General features: G+C 48.6%; 1 long non-coding RNA gene across 5 annotated transcripts in view; it reads left to right on the forward strand.

Moving 5' to 3' along the window:
- The first annotated feature begins 1,598 nt into the window (after window positions 1-1,598).
- LOC127482824 (uncharacterized) overlaps window positions 1,599-21,696 on the forward strand; it is a 98,212-nt gene continuing 78,114 nt past the window's right edge. For 4 of the 5 annotated variants that reach the window (XR_016223101.1, XR_016223102.1, XR_016223103.1 and 1 more), the window contains exons 1-2: window positions 1,599-1,796; window positions 2,573-2,751. This is a non-coding gene — a long non-coding RNA (uncharacterized LOC127482824). Of the gene's footprint in view, window positions 1,797-2,572; window positions 2,752-6,798; window positions 7,047-21,696 lie in introns of those variants that run through there. The other variant, XR_016223104.1, reaches the window with a different exon arrangement.

Raw genomic sequence — 21,696 nt, forward strand, 5'->3', positions numbered from 1 at the left:
ACAGGACCAAGGCTGGTGGGAAGGGAGGTGCCTGGAGGGACCCCCTGCAGGGTGGCCCCCCCACAGAGCTCCAGCTGTCAGTGTTCTACAGGATAGGACCCCAGCGTGGTGGTGTCTGCCGGCTTTGTAAAGGAGAAGCAGAAAATCCAGTATTCTCACATGGATTTTCCTAGTTTTAAGATGCTGGCGGTGGATGATTTGTTGATTAAACGTGTGGGCCAACTTCAGTGTGCACATGAGTCAGGTTCCCTTCCCACTCCCACTTATGAACTGGGGGTCCCACACTTCAGGGGTCTGCCCTGCTGCTGTGGTTCAGAGGTGTCCCCCAATATTCCTATGTTGGAATGTGGTCCCCAGTGCAGCCGGGATGGGAGATGGGGGGTCACTGGGAGGTGACTGGGTGAGCCATGGATGTGCCCATGGCTGGATTTTGCATGGATTACTATGCTCTAGAGGGAGTTCTTTGTTACAGAAGTCAGCTCCCCTGGCACACCGGCCCTGCCTCACGTGGAATGCCCTCACCCACCCCTTACACTGCGGCGTGAGAAATCTTCAGATGCAGAGCAGGTGTCGGCTCCACACTCTTGGACTTCCCAGCTCCCACAATGGTAAGAAATAAACTTCTTTTCCTAATAAACTACTTGCTCTCAGGAAAATGGGCTCAGGCACTGGCCAATGGCGGGCCAGCGTTTCGCTCAGGGTCAGCGTGCAGAGGACAGAGGGGAGGCGACTGATGATCCTAGGGGTGACACGGGGCTCACTCTGCAGCGTGGGTCCGTGCTGCCCCCGCCCCAGGCCCCCTGTGACGTCAGGCCCTGCCGGCCTCCCTCCCCCACCCAAATCCTTTTGCTCTGGGCCCAGCACTCAGTCCACCGCGATGGACAGGTCTCACCGTCCTGTGAGCCTGACTTTATCTCACGGCGTGCTGTGAGAGGAACATTCTGGAGGCCCGACAGAGCAAACCTGCGTGCAGCGTGGCGTACACTGGAGAGTGCGCCGTCAATATTCGCTGAGCTTGTGGTTGCCAGGAGCTGTGTTGCTATTATTGGCAGTGTTAGTGGTTAAGCCCACTGACCAGTGGTCACCTTTCTGGGTGCTGTCTTAGGTTAGAGGACAGCTGTCCAGGGGAGTGGCCCTGGCCTCTCAGAGGTACTTCCTGACCCAAACTTCAAGGAGTTAACTTGTTTCGATGCTGTAGCTCGTTCTGGCTGATACAACTCTCTATAGGCAACACACGTGTGTGCTCATGTTAGGCTGTTCCGAGCTGCAAATCACTCCGTGGGGAAGAAGGAGCTGATGTTTTGGAGGGAGACTGGGGGTTCTGTCTGGCCCTCTTGCCGAAAGAACTCCAAGTATCCTTCCTTGTTTGCAAGGCGGAGGAACAGCTTTTTCGATTGAAATTGGGTTTTCCAGTGGGTGCACGTAACAAGGCAAGCAGGAGCCCGGAGTAGCACCAGCAGCTTGTCCTGGGACTCACGGGGGGAAGTGCTGCGCTCTCCCAGGTGGTGGTGCTCAGGCTGGGCCCTGGGGGGGTGGGGGTGGGAAGGGGACTGTTGGGGAGGGACTGGCTGATGTTTCCAGGGGCGGGTCCAATCGGGAGGAGCAGAGGCTTGAATGACGTGAGGGAAGGCGGGAGGTCGGGGCTGCTGAGTGTCTGAGATGGAGGCCGAGTGTCAGGTGCAGCGCGGGAAGGCGAGGCCTCTCCAACAGAAACAAGCAAGGTTCCCAGGGGGCAAAGCGGCCAGGGTTATTGAAGGAGAGGCAGCAAGCCCGGACAGCTGAGAGCAAGACTTAAGGTGGGCGGGGCTGGAGAGGGGCCATGGGGGGGGGCAGGCAAGGATGGTGGAGAGTAGCAGAGCATGATGGGAGCTACTGAGTTAGGAAGAAGTAAGATTGGCATGACAATAGCACTTTTTTAATATTTAAAATTTTAAAATCGTTTTTCTGAAAGTCATATCTCTATCCCTATCTATCATCTATCTATCTATCTATCTATCTATCTATCTATCTATCTATCTATCTATCGAATCTATCGAGGGAGCTTGCGCCTACTGGTTCTCTCCTGCAAGAGAAAACAGCTGAGGCTGGGCTGGAGCCAAAGCTGGGAGCTGAGAACTCCATCCGGGTTACCCATGTAGAGGGCAGGGGTCTGATGACTCAAGTCATGTCTGCTGTCTCCCCGGGTCTGCATTGGCAGGAAGCTGGAGTCGGGAGTTAGAGTTGGAAATTGAACCCAGGCTCTCCAGTGTGGATGTTGGCAATCTTTATCACTAGGCTAAATGCCTATGTGTTATTTTTTAGTAGTTTTCTTATTTTTTTGGTAAAGTTATATTGGCCAGGAAGAGTCACAGAGGGAGAAGATGGAGGAGACAGAGAGAGACACACACACACACACAGAAAGAGAGAGAGGGAAAGGGAGAGGGAGAGATCTTCTATCCTCTGGCTTACTCCCCAAATGACTACAACGACTGGGTCTGGGCCAGCCGAGGCCAGGAGCCTGGAGCTCCATCTGGGTCCCCCTCATAGGCTGCAGGGGCCCAAGCAATTGAGCCATCTTTCTCTGCTTTCCCAGGTGCATTAGCAGGGAGCTGGCTTGGAAGTGGAGCAGTCAGGACTTGAATCCAGCACTCTACTATGGGACGGCAGCGTAGCAAGTGGCAGCTTCGCCCACTGCGTCACAACACTGGCCCCTATATGAAGTGAATTTGCACGGTGCTCAGCTCTCGAAGACTGATATCAGCATATTTTCAGGTATCTCAATGTTGCCTTGCAGCACTGACATTCTGGAGTGTGAGCAGGCTGTCGCCAGTGACTTCCACTCCTAGGGGCTCGAGGAGGAAGACAGCAGAGAAGTAAGTCTGTAGGCAGAGCCTGGCCGGGGGAAGCGTGTGCCCGTGAGACACTGCTCCTAGCAGCAAACGTTACCTCCTTGAGCCTGAGGGATGCACCTGCCCGCACGGAGAGAGGCGAACCGGCCGATAGCTCAGCAATTCTTCGGGCCCGGTGATTTTGCTTTATAGAAAGGCAGATCAGCCCTCCTCTCCCAGAGTCAGAGCGAGCGCTGAGACCTGCAGGAAACTTCCACCATCAGCCCTGGACGGCCAACCGCACAGACACAGCCCTGGCTGCTCCCTTTCAGTTTATGTTCCTGTAACACTTTGTCAAATGCAAGGGAAAAGGGGGCTTGGGGACCAGGGGTGAGCGGAGGCTCTCGGGGGAGGGGGGTGCCTGGTGCTGCCCTTTCAGTTCAGGTTCACGGTTATTGGCAAATGCCCTGTCCACTCTGGACTACTGGTAATGAAGGAACCACAGGCCCTGTTTACCCCACTGGGCAGAATTCCAGATCACTGGCTAACCTCGACCAGACCAGGACGTACGGGAAAAGCAGTGTCTCAGTAGCTGGGTCGGTTTCGAGGTTTGGAGGCAAAGTTGTCCGTGTTGTGGATGTTGTCCTTAGGAAAATTCCGGAATCTTCAGGATGACTTGCGATGTGGTTGGTTTTGCTCGGTCTCTGTCCTTTCTTCCCCAGCACTTTCCTAATTCTGTTGGTAGAAAAAAAAAGGGGAGCATTACGTTTATTTTTGTTTTTCCTCTTTCACTTGTCTTAAATGCGCTCCATGAAGCAAACTGGGGAAAGGACAATTAATTGGCTTATTTTATCAATGTAGAGGCTTAAAGTGTTGGGAGAGATAATTCAACCTGTGCCGTTGATCTCTGTATCAAGAAGAGTTGGCAGGGCCAGTGCTTTGGCATAGTTGGCTAAGCCTCCGCCTGTGGTGCATCTCATATGGGCACCAGTTCGAGTCCTGGCTGCTCCACTTCTGATCCAGCTCTCTGCCATGGCCTGGGAAAGCAGTGAAAGATGACCCAAGTCCTTGGGTGCCTGCACCCACGTGGGAGACCTGGAAGAAGCTCCTGGCTCCTGGTTTCAGATCAGTGCAGCCCTGGCCATTGGCCATTTGAAGGAGTGAACCAGCGAATAGAAGACCTTTCTCTCTGTCTCTCCCTCTCTCTGTCTGTAACTCTACCTCTCAAATAAATAAATAAAATCTTAAAAAAAAAAAAAGAACAGTTGGCAACCTAGGTAAACAAGCCATTGATCATGTCCCCCCACAGTCACGGATGGGCCTTCTAAAACAGTCTTGAGTCCTGCCTAATTGAGTAATGAAGATAACAGGGCTGATATTTTAGTTTGACACCCTTGCAGCTAGATCAAACAAACATTTATTTATTTATTTTTAAAGGTTTATTTTCATTTAGTTGAAAGAGCAACAGATGTGGCCGTGACAGAGAGAGAAAGAGAGTTTCCATCTATTGGTTTATTCCCCAAATGGCTATAATAATCAAGGCTGGGCCAGACCTAAGCCAGGAGCCCGGAACTCCAACCAGGTCTCCCACATGAATGTCAGGAGCCCAAGCACTTGGCCATCTTCCACTGCCTTCCCAGGCACGTAAGCAGGGAGTTGGATTGGAAGTGGAGCAGCCGGGACTTGAACAAGCACTCAGATATGGGATGCTGGTGTCACAAGCTGTGACTTACTCCCACTGTGCCATCATGTTGACCCCAAAACATTTTAAAAGAGTGAGTAAATTTCTTAAAAGAAATAAAGAAGTACTGCTAAAGTATAAGACTTGCCCTTTAAAATGATGATAATAGCTTGGTTAAAGGGAATGTAAATGGTTTGATGAGTTTTGGGGGCAGGGGAGGCTGGGGAGAACTGGGCCAGGTGCTCTGGTCTTGCTGTTCCATCCTGCTAGCCTACTTGGTGTTCAGTTGTGTTCAACTTGAAGACACAGGGACAAATCTCAAATGGATCCCTCTAACTCCTGGGTTGTTCTTCAATGGTTCTGTGATGCGTTCATTGCCTACCAAACAGTCTGTGCTGTATAGACATTTGCCTTGGGGCAGAACGGAGTGGACTGTGTTTCTGTGCAGGCATAGGTTGTCTAGAATTGAGGCGGAGAGAATTTGCAGACTGAGGATCGACAAAGGGTGTTCGTATGGGCTTTAATTTTCTTCACTTGATTTTTTTCTTCTCTACCCCAGAGGAGGAGCTGAAGCCATTTTTTGTTTGGCCCCATACTTAGGATTATTTCACAAGAGAAGTGTCTCTTTTCTTAAAGCATTGCGTGGAGAAGCCCACATTTAGAGTAAGTGAAAAGCTAAGTAGTAAATGGATCCAGACTTGGAGGAGGGCAGGATGTTTGGCTTCCCAGTTTCTCTTATGTTAGTCCCCACTGGCAGGGGAAATTGGGATTCTGAAGGCGTCTAGAATATTTTAGGGAAAACACAGCCTTATGCCATTTTTTTTATTTGTTGTTGTTATTGAAAACTATTTTGAGGCCTGGCAACATCCCAAACATGTTTGCTGTTTTGGGTTTAGTTTTTGCTGAGTACTTTGTCTACTAACTTGAAAATGTAGGCGGACACCAGGAGACGCTTAATTTGCACAATATGTTTCTGATTATTTGTACATAACTCAGCGAAATGGTGTTTGGTAAGAATTATTATTTTTTTTTTTTTCATCTCTCTTTAATTTTCATGGAACCTCATGAATTTTTCTCCCATTTCCTTTCTTGGGCTTGCATTTAATGAATGTCCTGTTCATGGCCAATAAAATATTTGCATTCTGCGAGAGTCTAATGGTACAGGAACATTGATATTCCCACAGAGGGACTCTGTGAATGTCCCCCGAGGAATGCCGGGGTTGTTTGCATGGAAGCTGGAGTTGGCCTTGGAAATCGTCTATGAATCCTCATAGCTCTTGACTTGCCTTTTTCTTGGTAGTTCTTAGTGATAACAGAGTCGCGTTGGCATTGTGACTAAGGGGAAGATCCAAGAACAAGGGCAGACAACAACCTTCCTGTTCTGATCAGCCCCAGCCCCCTTCACAATCACAGAACCTCCATCCGGACTTTTCAAAAGAGTAGATCCAAAACAACAAGCAGAAAGAACCTGAAATCGGTGTCAGGGGCTAAGAACGTAACAGGCGTATTTATTTACGAGCTGTCGGCTCTGAGGCAGCATTGAAGAAGTCTCCCGGGCTGCTGAGGTTTTTTCCCCCCTCCCTCATCCTTCCAAATGTCTTCTTTTATCTGTCTCCCTCCACTCTGCCTTCCTAAGGGATCTCGCTCAGTTCCTCCAGGGAGAGCTCGGGGCCCCCAGACTGCCAGGCGGGAGTGGGGTCCGCAGCAGGAGCCCGTGGCGGGGACAGATGCTTGCCGAGGACTTGCAGCTGGGCTGGGCTGGGCTGGGCCAGGTTCCCTGCGGTGGGACCCGGCTGACCGCCACCCTCTGCAAACGGCAGGATTCTGGGGCTCGCTTCAGCCGTCCACAGCATCCTCTCCGTAGATGGAGGGTTCAGGTGGGAACTGGGGGCGGGGGCGGGGCAAGAAAACAGATCAGATAGCAAAACGTGGGGACACGGCCTTGGTCCTTGACTTAAAAGGGTCCAAACCTTGCTATGAAAGACAGGCTGAATGCATTTCCTCTGGGTGATGGCCACACACACAGGCTGAAATCTTGAATCCTGGTGGATTGGACTTAACACACACTTTCCAGCCTTCATTTATGATATGGGTTTGCCTGGGTTCAAACCGTATTTTCTTCAGCCCTCAACAATGCACATTACTTCAGCTACATAAAATTAAGAACTTGTTTGCCTTCTGGCTTCACCAGCTGGGGTGGGTTGGAAGGGAGGGGCAGAAGAAATGGGAGGAACGCACTTACGGACAACCCGATTCGAGAATGGAATCAGATTTGCTAAAAACACCAGCTTTATTTCATGTGTTTCACAGACGGTGAGCTTTCTCAGTATTTACACAAAGTTGGGCAACCGTCTCTGCTCTCAAATCCCAGGGCATCTCATCACGCCAGAAGACACCCAGTCCTCTTCAGCATCACCCTCCATCCTCTGCTCCCCCAGCCCTGTCAATCTCTGGTCTATTTTTGTCTCTACGGATTTGTCTATTATACATGGTTCATGTAAATGGAATCATAGAATATGTGGCCTTTAGTGTCTGGATTTTCCCCTTACCATGGTTTCCAAGGTTCATCTATGTTGAAGCATAGATGAAAAAAAAATCAGCATTTTATTATGTTTTTATTGTCAAGCCATATTCCCTTACACTGATGTACCCTCTATTATTTATTTATCAGTCAATGGACAGGCAAAATGAATGATATTACTCTGAATGTTTGTGTGTAAGCTATTTCTTTTTAAATATTTATTTTATTTATTTGAAAGGCAGAGTTACAGAGAGAGGTAGAGACACAGAGAGAGAGAGAGAGAGAGAGAGAGAGAAAGAGAGGTCTTCCATCACTGGTTCACTCCCCAAATGGCCACACTGGCTGGAGCTGAGAAGGAGAGGCAGAAAGACAAGAGACATCTGTTGGTTCATTCCCCATTTCACCACAATGACCAGAGCTGGGCCAGGCCAAAGCTGGAAGCCAGGAGCTTCTTCCGGGTCTTCCATATGGGTGACAGGAGTCCAGGGACACGGGCCATATTCCACTGCTTTCCTAGGTGCATTAGCAGGGAGCTGGATTGGAAGTGGAGCAGCCAGGACTTGAACTGTGGCCCACATGGGATGCTAGTGCCGCACGCAAAAGCTTAACCCACTGTGCTGCAGTATTGGCCCATACATGCCTATTCTTGTGCCAGTTCTAGGCTGGTTTTTTTTTTTTTTTTTTTTTTTTTTTTTTTTTTTTTTTGACAGGCAGAGTGGACAGTGAGAGAGAGAGACGTCTTCCTTTGCCGTTGGTTCACCCTCCAACGGCCGCCGCAGCCGGCGCACTGATCTGATGGCAAGAGCCAGGTACTTATCCTGGTCTCCCATGGGGTGCAGGGCCCAAGCACTTGGGCCATCCTCCATTGTACTCCCTGGCCACAGCAGAGAGCTGGCCTGGAAGAGGGGCAACCGGGACAGAATCCAGCGTCTAGGCTGTTTTTTATTATAACTGCCCTATAATGTGTCTTGAAATCTGGTATTGTGATGCCTCTGGCTTTGTTTTAATTGTTTAAGATTGCTCTAGCTATTGAGGGTCTCTTTGTTTCCATATTAATTTTAGGGTCCTTTTTTCTGTATTTGAAAAGAATGTCATTGATATTTTGATTAGAATCACGTAGAATCTGCTTTGAGTAGTACGGATATTTGGATGATTTTAATTATTCCAGTTCACCAACACATATGCTTTTCCCTTTCTTTTTCTATCTTCTTCTCTTTCTTTCCTTAATGTCTTACAACTTTCATTATAGAGATCGTCTATATTCTTGGTTAAATTTACCCCAAGGATGGGGGCTGGGACTGTGGTGTAGAGTGTAAAGCCACTGCCTGCAGTGCCGGCATCTCACAGGGGGATCAGTTCGAGTCCCGGCTGCTCCACTTCCAATCCAGCTCTCTGCTATGGCCTGGAAAAACAGCAGAAGATGGCCCAAGTCCCTGCACCCGCGTGGGACACCCGGAAGAAGCTCCTGGCTCCTGGGCTTCGGATTGGCCCAGCTCCTGACATTGCAGCCTTCTGGGGAGTGAACCAGTGGATGGAAGATCTCTCTCTTTCTCTCTCTCTCTCTCTGCCTCTCCTTTTCTCTCTGTGTAACTCTGACTTTCAAATAAGGAAATGAATCTTAAAAGAAAATTTACCCCAAGGTATTCAATTTTTTATAGCTATGGTGAATGGTACTGATCTTACAAGTTCTTTCTCAGCCATGACATTGCTTGTGTATACAAATGCTGTTGATTTTTATATGTTGATTTTAGGATATTCCAAACTTCCATTAAGAATGAGAAGAAATAAGATGACACAGATCATAACAGCAAGGAGCATTCTTGACACCGAAGCATGGGGTGGATTCTAAATGTACAGAATAGGGTGCAGGGCAGAGTATTCCAAAGTCCACCTCCACTCACAAGGAGAATGCTTTAAGTCGTGGCTTCCAGCGTGTGATCTGAGGTCTTTGAGGTCAAAGTTACCATACTAAGCCGTTGTTGGCTTTTTCTACTTATGTGCTGCTGGAACATACGTGGTAGTTTTACAGTGGCTGAATGACAGGGGATATGTCAGCGTCATTGAGGTGGGGTTCCTGGCTTTGGCCTTGTCCATCCCTGGCTATTGCTGGCATTTGGAGAGTGAACCAGTGGATAGATCTCTCTGTTGCTATGCTTTTCAAGGAAATAAGACATCTTTAACAATATCGAGGGGCGCTGGCGTTATGGTGCAGTAGGTTAAGTTGCCACTTGCGATGCCTGCATCCAATATGAGCACTGGTTTGAGTCCTGGCTGCTCCACTTCCAATCCAGCACCCTGCTAATGTGCCCGAGAAAGCATCAGAAGATGGCCCAAGTGCTTGGGCTCCTACTCTCACACGGGAGACCCAGGTGAAGTTCTAGGCCTCTGGCTTCAGTCTGGCCCAGCCATTTGGGGAGTGAACCAGTGGATGGAAGTTCTCTCTCTGTCTCTGTCTCTTCCTCTCTCTCTCTCTGTAACTTTGCCTTTCAAATCAATCTTTAAAAAAAAAAAATCAATAGACAGAATCCTTATGAGTCAGTTTTTGGGATTCTCAAGGCTTCTGAGACCAAAAAGTTTGAGAAAGGCTTTGACAGACAAACCCTTGGGTAGCAACAAGGACAGTGTGTTTCGTGAGTGGTGTTTGTGACACTGCTGTACACCGTGCCAGGTCCTGTCCTTGCAGGCTCTCCCGGGAGCCTGGTGGGGAATGGTGCTCCATCTCACCGTGGTATAAGAGTCGTATCCTGTCAAGGTGACAAGGCTGAGAGGCCCCCGATAGTCCACTCAGGGCTGGGATGGGAGCCCACCACACCTCGTTTCCTGGGCTGTGTCATAGGATTCTGCAGCCCTGGAGCCCAAACTGGTGTGAACCTTCACAGCGAGCCCCCCTCGTGTCCGTGTCCGAAGTGCAGAGAATGTGAGGACTGCAGCGAAACACACTTTTAGAAGCCAAGTTTGGATTACGAACCTCTCACCGGCTGATTGAAACCAAAGCCGAGGCCCAGAGGGAGAGTGCACGATATTCCCAGAGATCTTGCCCCCACACTCCCGGCTTGTTCACGGAAGGGGCTGTGGGCTGCCCTCTGTCTTTCACCCTGTTAGATTTATGACTGCAGTGGAGGGAACTGGCCGGCACGTGGCTGGGCTGCATTAATCACCCCCTCCAGAGTGAGAGGCGCGGAGGGTGAGTCGGCCGGGGGCCGCTCGGGTTAGCGCAGGGCTGCGCCTGCGACCCAGGCTCCTTTCCACTTGGAAGAAACAAAAGAGGGTGAGGCAGAGCCAAACGGGGTGGAGGCGGAGGGAGGACGGAGTCACTGTTTCAAAGAAAGAAAACCAATCCCAGAGTTCCTATATTATGAAAATTCCTGATCTAGACTTGTAGAATATTGCACACGTCTGAAATCCACCTAAGGTGTCTCCCCCAGTTAAATCGCCTTTCTTCTGTTACCATTTGTCAAGTGTGCAGCACAGGAGACTCCTGGTTGGACTTGACCCCTGCCAGCAAGCCAGAGCACCTTCCATCTGCCCCCCTCCCACCCCAGTTTCCCGATGCAGAAACTAAAAGCGAAGAGTCTGAGTGAGACCCCACAGCTGCTCCCTCCCATGGATGTCCTGCTGTTTTCCTTTCTCTAGGTGTTCTAGATCTCTCGATTTTAAGGACTTGCAGAAGGGGGCGAGAGGAGGAGGAACATAAGCTAATATGGACAACTGTTTGTTTCAGCAGAAGTCAAGATATTGTGAAGCCACAACCACTGGTTGATGGCAGCCTGTCACACAAAAGAAGAAAGGCAGAGTTATAGAGAGTAGAGGTAGAGAGAGAGAGGGAGAGAGGGAGAGAGGGAGAGAGATGGCTCTAGCTGCTGGAGCTGTGCCTATTGGAATCCAGGAGCTTCTTCCAGGTGCAGGTGCAGGGGCCCAAGGACTTGGGCCATCTTCTAGTGCTTTCCCAGACTGTAGCAGAGAGCTGGACAGGAAGTGGAGCAGCTGGGACTCGAACTGGCATCCCTATGGGATGCTGGCTCTGCAGGCTGCGGCTTTACCCGTTACGTCACAGCGCCGATCCTCTTCTTCCAATATTTCTGCTCTGCAGATGTTTGCATCTGTGGCTGTGGCACTCGCAGACACGGAGGGCCGGCTGCACTTCTAATTCAAGGAGAAGGAGGAGCATGCTCCTCTGTGGTCTCTACTTTGAGGGCTAAGCTGAGCCTCGCTCTGTGGCCATTTGAACAAAAAGTGTGAATTTTAATGTTGCAAGTGGACTGAACCATGAGAACCTCGTGAAACTATTCCCACCAGGGCAGCATTCACATTGCCAGTGTTTGTCATGGTCACCCAGTGGAACCACTTAGAACTTGGGTAGCTTTCTATTTCTATTTTGTTGTTGTTTTTTAAAAGACTTACTTTATGTATTTGAAAGGCAGACTGATAGGAGAGACATCTTCCATGGACTGGTTCACTCCCCAAATGGCTACAATGGCTTGGAATGGACAAGGTTGGGTCTCCCAGGTGGATGGCAGGGGCCCAAGTACTTGGACCATCTTCACCTACCTTCCCAGGCACATTAGCAGGGAGTTAGATTGGAAGTGGAGAGCTGGATTGGAAACAGAGCAGCTGGGACTTGAACCTACACTCTGATAGGGGACGCTGGCATTGCAAGCACTAGCCTAACCTGCTGCTTCTGCGTTTGGTTTTCACAAACCTACACCTTTCATGTCCAGACCTGCTCTGTGATCTCATCGGGCAGCCTGCAAGGTGGGTGCTGCCTTTTCTATTGCCCCGAAGCCCAGGGAGGTGAGGGGTCTGCCCCAGGTCACACAGCTGGAAGGTGGCAGAACAGGAGAGTAGGAGAGTTTGACTTCAAAGCCGGTTATAGTAGGGCAAGTGTCCTTTTTCTGAAATGCTTGGGATTGGGATGTACTTCAGACTTCTGAGTTTTTTGGATTTGGGGATATTTGCATAGTTTTTTTTTTTTAAATCAGTTGAGCATCCCTAAGTGGACAGAGCATCTGAAATGTGAACATTTTTTGAGTGGCATGTTGGTCCTGGAAAAGTTGCAGAGTGTGGAGCGCTTGGGACTTCAGGTCTGGGGGTTAGGAAAGCCCAGCCTGTTCAGTGGTTCACAGCCCTCTCTTCAGACTCTGGGAAATCGACTACGAAGCTACACCTGGAATCTGCAGCTCATCCCAAACTCAGCGGCTCTGGATGTTTTCCTGCTGTTTTGGAGCCTGTCTGCGCCCAGGCAGAGTGCGCCAGCCTCGCCTCTGCTATGTGACGGATTGCAATGCTTTGTGAAGAATGTCTCGCCTTGCATCCCTGCGTGCAGGCTCACCCGACCCAAGCACAGCTCCGGGACAGGAGGGCTGGGGCAACCGCCTTGCAGTCCCTGGTCCAGCCCTCCCGGAAGCCAGCTGGGAGCTGGCTAATCTTCCCTTCTTGCAGCTTAAAAAAGGGCCCATTGGATTTGGGGCCTGCCTTTCTGAACCAGGAACGACAGAGGCACTTTGGAAAAGTCCTCTGCCTCTTGGGAGTGCCTTGGTCCACCGCGGTCCAACTGAAAGTCAGCCTGGGCAATGCTGGCCATCTCCGACTTCTCGGAAATGAGCTTTGCCACATTCCAGGCCTTGGCTGTCCAAACGCCTGGAGTTTTAACAACTTCTGTGTATCCATGAAGCAATCTGATCGACATGCAGTTTTATAAGGCAAGGACCAAAAGACGGATCAGGTTTGCAGTGCCAAAATTCCATTAGGCCTGCAATAACGGATGCAGGCAATCTATTTAGCAGATCTATTTGGAGGTGAAACCAAGTGAAATAATAAGACCTTTTAAATTTAATGCTTATTCCAGGGACTGAGCGTGCGAGAGGGAAATTGCCTGACTGGGATGGGGGAATATGTCTGCTCTGCTTTTCTTTAGAGGCCTGATGCTTTTCTCCTCTCCCTGGGGGCGATGGTGCACTTTTTGCTATTATTTCACGCTGGCTCCTAGGGGAAACAGAGATGGGGCCCCAGCAGGTTCTTTTTCTGGACTGACTTCTGTTTGGTTCTGTGACCCCAAGGCTTCAAGGGGTGAAAGAAGCCCCTCGGTCAGCCCTCACTAGTTGGTCATGGGGCTCAGCCTTGTCAAGCACGTTTGGTTTGTGCTGAATGTGCTATTAGCACTCACAGGACTTGGCTAGAGAATCGGACTGAGGGAATGAGCTGAATATACAGATCTATCAACTTTCTTTTTTAAATTTTTTTAATTTTTGACAGGCAGAGTGGACAGTGAGAGAGAGAGACAGAGAGAAAGGTCTTCCTTTTATCTGTTGGTTCACCCTCCAATGGCCACCGCGGCCGGCGCACTGATCCGAAGGCAGGAGCCAGGTGCTTCTCCTGGTCTCCCATGGGGTGCAGGGCCCAAGGACCTGGGCCATCCTCCACTGCACTCCCTGGCCACAGCAGAGAGCTGGCCTGGAAGAGGGGCAACCGGGACAGAATCCGGCGCCCTGACCGGGACTAGAACCCGGTGTGCCGGCGCCGCAGGTGAAGGATTAGCCTAGTGAGCCGCGGCGTCGGCCGATCTATCAACTTGCTAGTCCTTGAGCTGACAGGTTGCTACAAAGACTCAACATCAGTGCTACAGGGAAAGACCCTAGCAGGGAGTGGGGGTCCAGGTGGGTGGCGACTGAGCTGGTGGGGAATTGCTGGTTGAGATGCTTGGGTTCCACGTTGGAGTGCCGAGTTCAAGTGCTGCTCGGCTTCTGAGCCCACTTTCCTGCCACCGTGCACCCTGAGAGGCAGCAGCGATGGCTCAAGTAGTTGGGTCTCTACCACCCATGCAGGAGACCTGGATGGAGTTCCTGGTTCCTAGCATTGGCCTGACCCAGTCCTGGCTACTGAGGGCACTGGGGGAGTGAACCAACAGACGGAAGATCTTTCTCTCTTTGCCTGTCTGCCTGTCTCTCTAGTAAAACCAACAAACATGTTCTTTCCAAAAGGAAACCGAGGCCAACAATATGCATTGCTGCTAAAAATAATGCTTAAGAAAACATGTTGGGCCAGTGCCCTGGCTCAACAGGCTAATCCTCCGCCTAGTGGCGCCGGCACACCAGGTTCTAGTCCCGGTCGGGGCGCCGGATTCTGTCCCGGTTGCCCCTCTTCCAGTCCAGCTCTCTGCTGTGGCCCGGGAGTGCAGTGGAGGATGGCCCAAGGGCTTGGGCCCTGCACCCCATGGGAGACCAGGAGAAGCACCTGGCTCCTGCCTTCGGATCAGCGCGGTGCGCCGACAGCAGCGCACCAGCCGTGGCGGCCATTAGAGGGTGAACCAACGGCAAAGGAAGACCTTTCTCTCTGTCTCTCTCTCTCGCTGTCCACTCTGCCTGTCAAAAAAAAGTAAGAAAACATGTTGGGTGAGAGTGATTGGTGTCATGATGTATCTTTATGTTTCCAAACATCACAGGCTTGACATATGCAGACAGTCAAAACATTAAGAGAAACTCATAAATTCAGGACAACAGTGGCAAACATTAGCAAGGCAGATACCAGAATGACCGGAACTTAGAAAGTATCCTAAGGCACTTCTCATGCATATTTAATTTGCCCTTGTTTTAGAGCCTGCAGCCATTTCTAACATGTGCTATGCAACATGTCAGTTGTGAAAATGGCTGACAAAAGCCCCGTCTACTATGGGAGGACAGTGCCTGGTAACAGCTTGCAGACTGCTTTTCTTACACCAAGCTTAAGTCTTGCAATCTAAGGGTCAAGGAATAAAAATCTGCTCCAGTAATTTAATAGGATTCTGCATCCCACGTTGTTCCAGCTGCTGCTCATGTTGGAGACAAAAGCCTTTAAGAGTCATTCAATTCCCATTTCGCTGGCTGTAAGTTAATACGCAGACCGACTTGGCTTTGCCCCTCCATGCGCATGCACAATACTTTGAATGTTCTGAGGCTCCCTGGGCTTTGATTGCCATTCCATCTCAGAAATCTCATTTCCTCCTCTCCCGAGTTTTGGCCGGCATGATTTTGGGCCTTAAAAAAATATGCATCTTCTGTCTTTTTCTCAGAGCCTTCGTTTACAGGCGGGTCTATTTTAGATGTTTTCTACAATGCCTTCAATGTGATTTATTTCCTGTTTTCATAAGCTTTATATAACTTAAGAGAAATGGGATCCAAGACATATCTGGGTTAGAGGTTAATTTTTTAACTGTAATATGGAATATACTGACCTATGAGTGCACGCTGGGGATGGCTGTTTGCAGAGATGTTTTTAGAGAGCAGTGACTGTGAGTGATTTTCTGCCTTTTGGTGACTTGAGGAGGCGGCTGGAGGCAGACATTAGCATACATGCACTCCTTACCCTCTCACTTCCAAGGCAAAAGGGACAAAACAGCCGTGTTCTTCTTCCACTAGCCCCATCGCCTTATTTTTCATGCCAACGGTATTATATTCAGTAGAATACATACATCTTATGTGTTCACTACAGTGAATTGTAGCAGTCTTTACCCAGACTAAAACATAAAACAATTCTGTTATCCTGGGACGTTAACTCCCAGTCTTCCCATCAATTGATACCCCACAACGTGCAACTTCAGATAATCATGGAACTGCTTTTGAGTCTATAGACTAGTTTTCCAAGTTCAAGAACTTAACATAAATGCAATCATACATATGTGTTCCTTAGTTTATGCTTTATTTCATTCAACTTTTTTTTTTTTTTTGAGATTCAGATGTTTTGTTAGGCAGGCCAATATTTTGTTGACTTTGTATTTTTCAATGTTATTATGCTGTATAGACAGACCACACTTTGCTTATCCACTTCCCTGTTGATGGATACCTGAGCTGTTTCCAATTTTTACTTATTATGAATAAAGCTGCTGTTACCAAACAGCTGTTTTCATGAACATACGCAATTATCCTTTGATATCCATGGGTGATGGGTTCCAGGACCCCCATGGATACCAAAATCCACAGATGTTCAAGTCCCTTACATAAAATGGCATAATATTTGCATACAAGTTGTATAAGTGTACAGAGTACTTAAATCATCTCTAGATTACTTCTAATGCCCACTGCAATGGAAATACTATGGAGAGAGTCATAATACTGTATTCATATCATTCAGGAGTTAGTGATGAGATGCAAAGCCTGCACACACTCAGTACAGACACAGCCATCGCAGGTCCAAACACCTGATTTGTGGCCGATGGTTTGGTAAATCCTCAGGTGCCAAACTTGCAAATATTAACACACATTCACTTCTCTTGGTTTGTCTGAAAATGTTATTGTTGTGCTTGCTTCGGCAGCACATATGCTAAAATTGCAAATATTATTGTCAGGCTAGATGGTAGGTGAACATTGACATTCACCAGGGTTTTCTTTTCAAAGTGATTGAAGTCTTATTTATTTTTATTTTATTTATTTAAAATATTTATTCGAGAGAGAAAGAGGTGGAGGGAGAGAGTTTTCATCTGTTGGTTTCCTCCCTAATGTCAACAACAGGTGGTGTTGGGTCAGGAGCCAGGAACCCAGTCCAGATCTCCCAGATGGGTAGCAGAGACCCAAATACGTGTGTCAATACCTGCTGTCTCCCAGGGTCTGCTTTAGCAGGGAGCTGAGCTGGGACTGGAGTATGGGCACAGTGTCTTAACAGCTGCCAACAAACACCTGCCCCAGTTTTAACAATGTAAACACTCACCAGTGACACATGAGAGTTCCAGTTGCTCCATCTCCTTGCCAACACTTGGTAGAGGCAGTTTTGATTTTTAGCTATTTTGGTAAGCATGTAGCGCCATCTCATCATGGTTTGATTTGCACTTCCCTGAGGACTAATGCCCTTGAACACTTTTTCATATGCCAATTGGCCATTTCAATCTCTTCTTTTGTGATGTGTCTATCCATACCTATAACCAATATTTTATTGGGTTATTTGTGTTTTTAAGTGTAAATGATTAAAATGCTATTATCAGGAGCTAACTAGATGCCTGGGTTCCACAGCTTTCAAATTTCATCTTACTCAATCAATACAGCCAGCTGTGGAGGTCAATGCATTATTTCCATTTTACAGAATAGGAAACTGAGGTTCTCCTGTTGAAATTGAAAATCTCCTTCCAAGCTGAAGCTTTCTGACTTGAAACCCAGGGCCATTTGCATTCATTTTCTCCAGTTTTTATTTGAAGAAACAGTGGAGAGAAGGAAATTGCGGGAGAAAATTCACAATCCTTTTAAATTGGCCCGGGACCTTTTAAAAAGTTATTTTTAAATTCGAACTTTCAATTTTTAAATAGTTAAAGATTTATAGAAAAGTTGTTACGAGAGTATGGACCATGCTCATAGACCAGCTGGTCCTGTTTGTGGCTGTATCTATTTATGGAGATATAATTCACCTGCTATATAATTTCTCCAGTTATGGCTTTTCCACTCACTGTCTCTGAGGCCTTGGGCAAGTCCCATGCCTTCTCTGTACCTCATTCTTTCATCCGTGGACTATAGCAATAGTGCCTTCCTGTACTGGGCACAGAGTATGTACTCCATGTTTGTCTGTAGCTGATAGAGCCTGAAATTGAAGAGTTGTCCACTATGGCAACTTGTTCTACCTTCCTATCCTATTAAGTCACTCACTGAAAGTCCATCATTAGGAATATTTCTCAGATAGCAAGAACTCCCATCATGCACTGTCTTTTTCAGTAGGATGTCTTAGATTGGCCACTCACCCAACACTAAGAATTCAGAAGCCCACTGTCTTTAAGGGAGTACCCCTGCCTGTATTACCAGCATGCGTGTTAGTTATTGCCATACAACCTTTCCTAAGCTTATATATCTTGGCTTGAGGACTTAGGGACTAAGTCACACACATCCCCGAACACGTGTCCACCTGCTCATAGCCGATTCTTCAAGTCTCGTTTTTATTTCATTGTCTTTGCTCCATTAGCTCCCAGTGCATAGACAGCTCCATGGACATCAGAGACACAGAGCTCAGGGCATCCTCGGGCATTCTGTGATTTATAAAATCTGTTTGGTCCTGAAGATCAAAACTGCTCCCCATCTGGGGTAGATAAATCCCGATATGTAGAATTTATGAGGCGGGTTATCTGGAATTATGTGTTGGGTGTTGGCTTTGGCACATAATAAATATAAATGATCCTCACAGGACAGAGATTAACATCCAGGGGCAAAAGCAACAGGCATCTGTGGAATTTAGATGGGAAGATGCCCTTTTCCTCCGGGAGGGGAGAGATTCTAGTCTGCAGGAGGCAGGGCTGGAATTCTTCTCAAAGCCCCCACTCAGCTCCACCCCAGCAGGGAGCAGGAGTGATTTATCTGCTCCGGGAGTCAGAAAGAGCCCTGTGCAAATTCCGTTTGCTCCTAGGGATCTTCTCACGGGCAGATGTCTCTGCCCACAGACGGGTGCATTTGCTGGGGGCTCTGCTGTTAGCTGGCGGCACAGTGGTGCACGGGGACCCATGGATAAGTCTGTCCACTTTCCAGTGGGAGGTGATGGGAGGCCAACTGAAGCTGACCATTGGAGGCATGCCTGGTGAAACTGCTTTGATGAGCAAGAAAGCTCACATTTTCTTCTTTTTTTTAAAAAAGATTTATTTTATTTATTTCAAAGACAGAAGTACAGAGAGGTAAAGACACAGAGAGAGGTCTTCCAGCTGCTGGTTCACTCCCCAGATGGCCACAACGGCAGAGCTGCACCGATCCGAAGCCAGGAGCCAGGAGCTTCTTCCGGGTTTCACATGTGGATGCAGGGGCCCAAGGGCTTGGACCATCTTTTACTGCTTTCCCAGGCCAAAGCAGAGAGCTGGACAGGAAGAGGAGCAGCCGGGACTAGAACTGGCGCATATGGGATGCTGGCGCTTCAGGTCAGGGCATTAACCCGCTGAGCCACAGCACCGGCCCCAGCATTTTCCTCTTCATCTAAATGACCCTGTGTCCGACTACTGGTTTTGAACTTGGGCTGTGTGTGTGTGTGTGTGTGTGTGTGTAGGATAGGGGAGTAGCTGAACAATAGAAATAGGTCTTTTTAAAAATCTTTTTAAAGACTTATTTATTTATTGGAAGTTACACAGAGAGAGAAGATGCAGGGAGAGTCTTCCATCTGATGGTTCACTCCCCAAGTGGCCACAATGGTCGAGCTGCGCCGATCTGAAACCAAGAGCCAGGAGCTTCTTCCGGATAGGTGCAGGGGCCCAAGGACTTGGGCCATCTTCCACTGCTTTCCCAGGCCATAGCAGAGAGCTGGATCAGAAGTGGAGCAGCCAGGACTAGAAACTGTCTGTTTCCATATGGGATGCCAGCACGTCAGGCCAGGGCGTTAACCCACTGCACCATGGTGCTGGCCCCTGGAAATAGGTCTTGATCGCTGGGACTCCACAGGTGCACAGCTAATTGCTGCAGGTGATCATGCTGTACCTATAACCACTGCCGTGTGCCAGACTGTGTGGGAGGCTGCACGCTGGGGTCTTCTCAAGTAGACTGAATTCCTCAAGGAAAGGATAAACCGGCAGGAGAGTTAACAATCAGCCGACGATGGCACGAGAGTATGGGTGATGTGCTGCGGGAAAGCCTTCAAGTCTACCAGTTGTTCCGAGATAGGCACTGCTGTGCTGTAGACTAAATATTCCTGATGATCAAGAGTGACTCTGCAGCCTTCGAAAATACTGGTGTAGGAGTGTGTGTAGGTATTTGTGTGTGTGTAGGTGTGTGTGTAGGTGTGCGTAGGTGTGTGTGTGTAGGTATTTGTGTGTGTAGGTGTATGTGTGTAGGTGTATGTGTGTAGGTGTGTGTAGGTATTTGTGTGTGTAGGTGTGTGTAGGTATTTGTGTGTGTAGGTGTGTGTGTAGCTATTTGTGTGTGTGTGTCTATGTGTAGGTATTTGTGTGTGTGTAGATTGTGTAGGTGTGTGTAGGTATTTGTGTGTGTCTGTGTGTGTAGGGGTGTGTGTGTAGGTATGTGTGTGTGTAGGTGTGTGTGTGTATTTGTGTGTAGGTATAGGTGTGTGTGTAGGGGTGTGTGTAGGGGTGTGTGTAGGTATTTGTGTGTGTCTGTGTGTGTGTAGGTGTGTGTGTAGGGGTGTGTCTGTGGTGTAGGTGTGTGTGTGTCTGTGTGTAGGTGTGTGTGTGTGTGTGTGTAGGGGTGTGTGTGTGTGTGTGTGGGTATGTTAGTGTGTGTGTGTGTGTACACAAGGAGACAAAAAGCATTATCAGGATACCTCACTCTATGTGGCTTTGCTTTCCAGAAGCTATTTCCAATCCCTTTCACCCTTTTCTCTTCTAACTGTGACTGTGTCTACATGGCATATGAGAAATGCTGGCTAGCCAGATGCACAAAGAAAATCCAAGGATTTCATATTGATGCATAATTCCATGTACATAAATAAGGTTCTGTATTGAAAAAAAATTTCATAGCACAGTAAGGCCCAGGAAGTGTTAACAGAACAACAGAAGAGTTACATGAAGGGCTGACGTGTGGCAGAGTTGTAAGACACCACCTGGAGGAGCCGGTGCTGTGGTGCAGTGGGTTTATGCCCTGGCCTGCAGTGCTGGCATCCCATATGGGCACCAGTTTGAGTCCTGGCTGCTCCACTTCCCGAATCCAGCTCTCTGCTGTGGCCTGGGAAACAGCAGAAGATGACCCAAGTCCTTGGGCCCCTGTACCTGCATGGGAGACACAGAAGAAGCTCCTGGCTCCTGGCTTTAGATCAGCGCAGCTCCAGCCATTGTGGCCAATTGGGGAGTGAAGCAGCAGATGGAAGACCTCTACCTCTCTCTCTTTGTAACGCTGACTTTCAAATAACTTAAAAAAAATAAAAAAAGGGGACCACCTGGAACACTCCCAGCCCATATCAGAGTGGCTGGGTTCACGTCCCACTGCACTCCACTCCTAGCTCCCTGCTATAGACCCTTGCAAGCAGCAAGTGGTGGCTCAAGTAGTTGGGGCCCTGCTACCCATGTAGGAGAGCTGAAATGAATTCTTGCTCCTTGCCTTGGCCCAGTATTTGCTGTGGGCATTTGGGGAGGGAACTGGTGAATGGGAGATCTCTGTCCGAGTGTCTCTTTCTCAAATATATAAAATAAATAAGTACAATTTAAACGTAAGAGTTGACATAATCCTTATTTTTGGCTCTGTGTGCCTCATTCTGTGGTTTTTCTGTATACTTCTCCACCTATTCCTGCTCCGGAATGCATAATTTTTTAGAAGAATAGGTCCGTCGACACGTCTCACGACATTCTTGTGAGTCAAAAAGAAAAGGAACACAGCCTAGAATAAAGCCAGTATTATGAGTGGACATGGTTGTGAACAGTGGGCACGGGGCTGATTGGGAGGGACAGTGAAATGCTTGCTTTTCAGATGGAGGGCACCCTTTGCTTGGCCAAGTTTGGAGTGGTTTCATAGATGTGTCCCAACACTCCCTGTTGGAATTAACAAGGATTCTCCAAGAGTTCACTGCCCATCCCACAGGCCATAATATGCTGCAAAGAATCACACTTCAGCAACCTGCAGCTAGCGTTGTTGCAGTACCTCCCTGAAACAGGAGGAGGCGCACCTGCCCTCTGGCCAGTGCTGGAAGTGATCCTCCTGCCAGACCGGAAGGGAGCCTTCTGACGAAAATGGCGCTTGGTGTCAGGCTGTGTCCGCTCACCGGCCTGCGTTTGCTTTCTGTCCAGTCCCTCATTACCTCTTTATCCTGCTCCTTGTGTGTGA

Source organism: Oryctolagus cuniculus, chromosome 1, assembly GCF_051225735.1.
Source record: "Oryctolagus cuniculus isolate XC-2025 breed Fujian yellow rabbit chromosome 1, ASM5122573v1, whole genome shotgun sequence".
NCBI classification, from domain to species: domain Eukaryota; kingdom Metazoa; phylum Chordata; class Mammalia; order Lagomorpha; family Leporidae; genus Oryctolagus; species Oryctolagus cuniculus.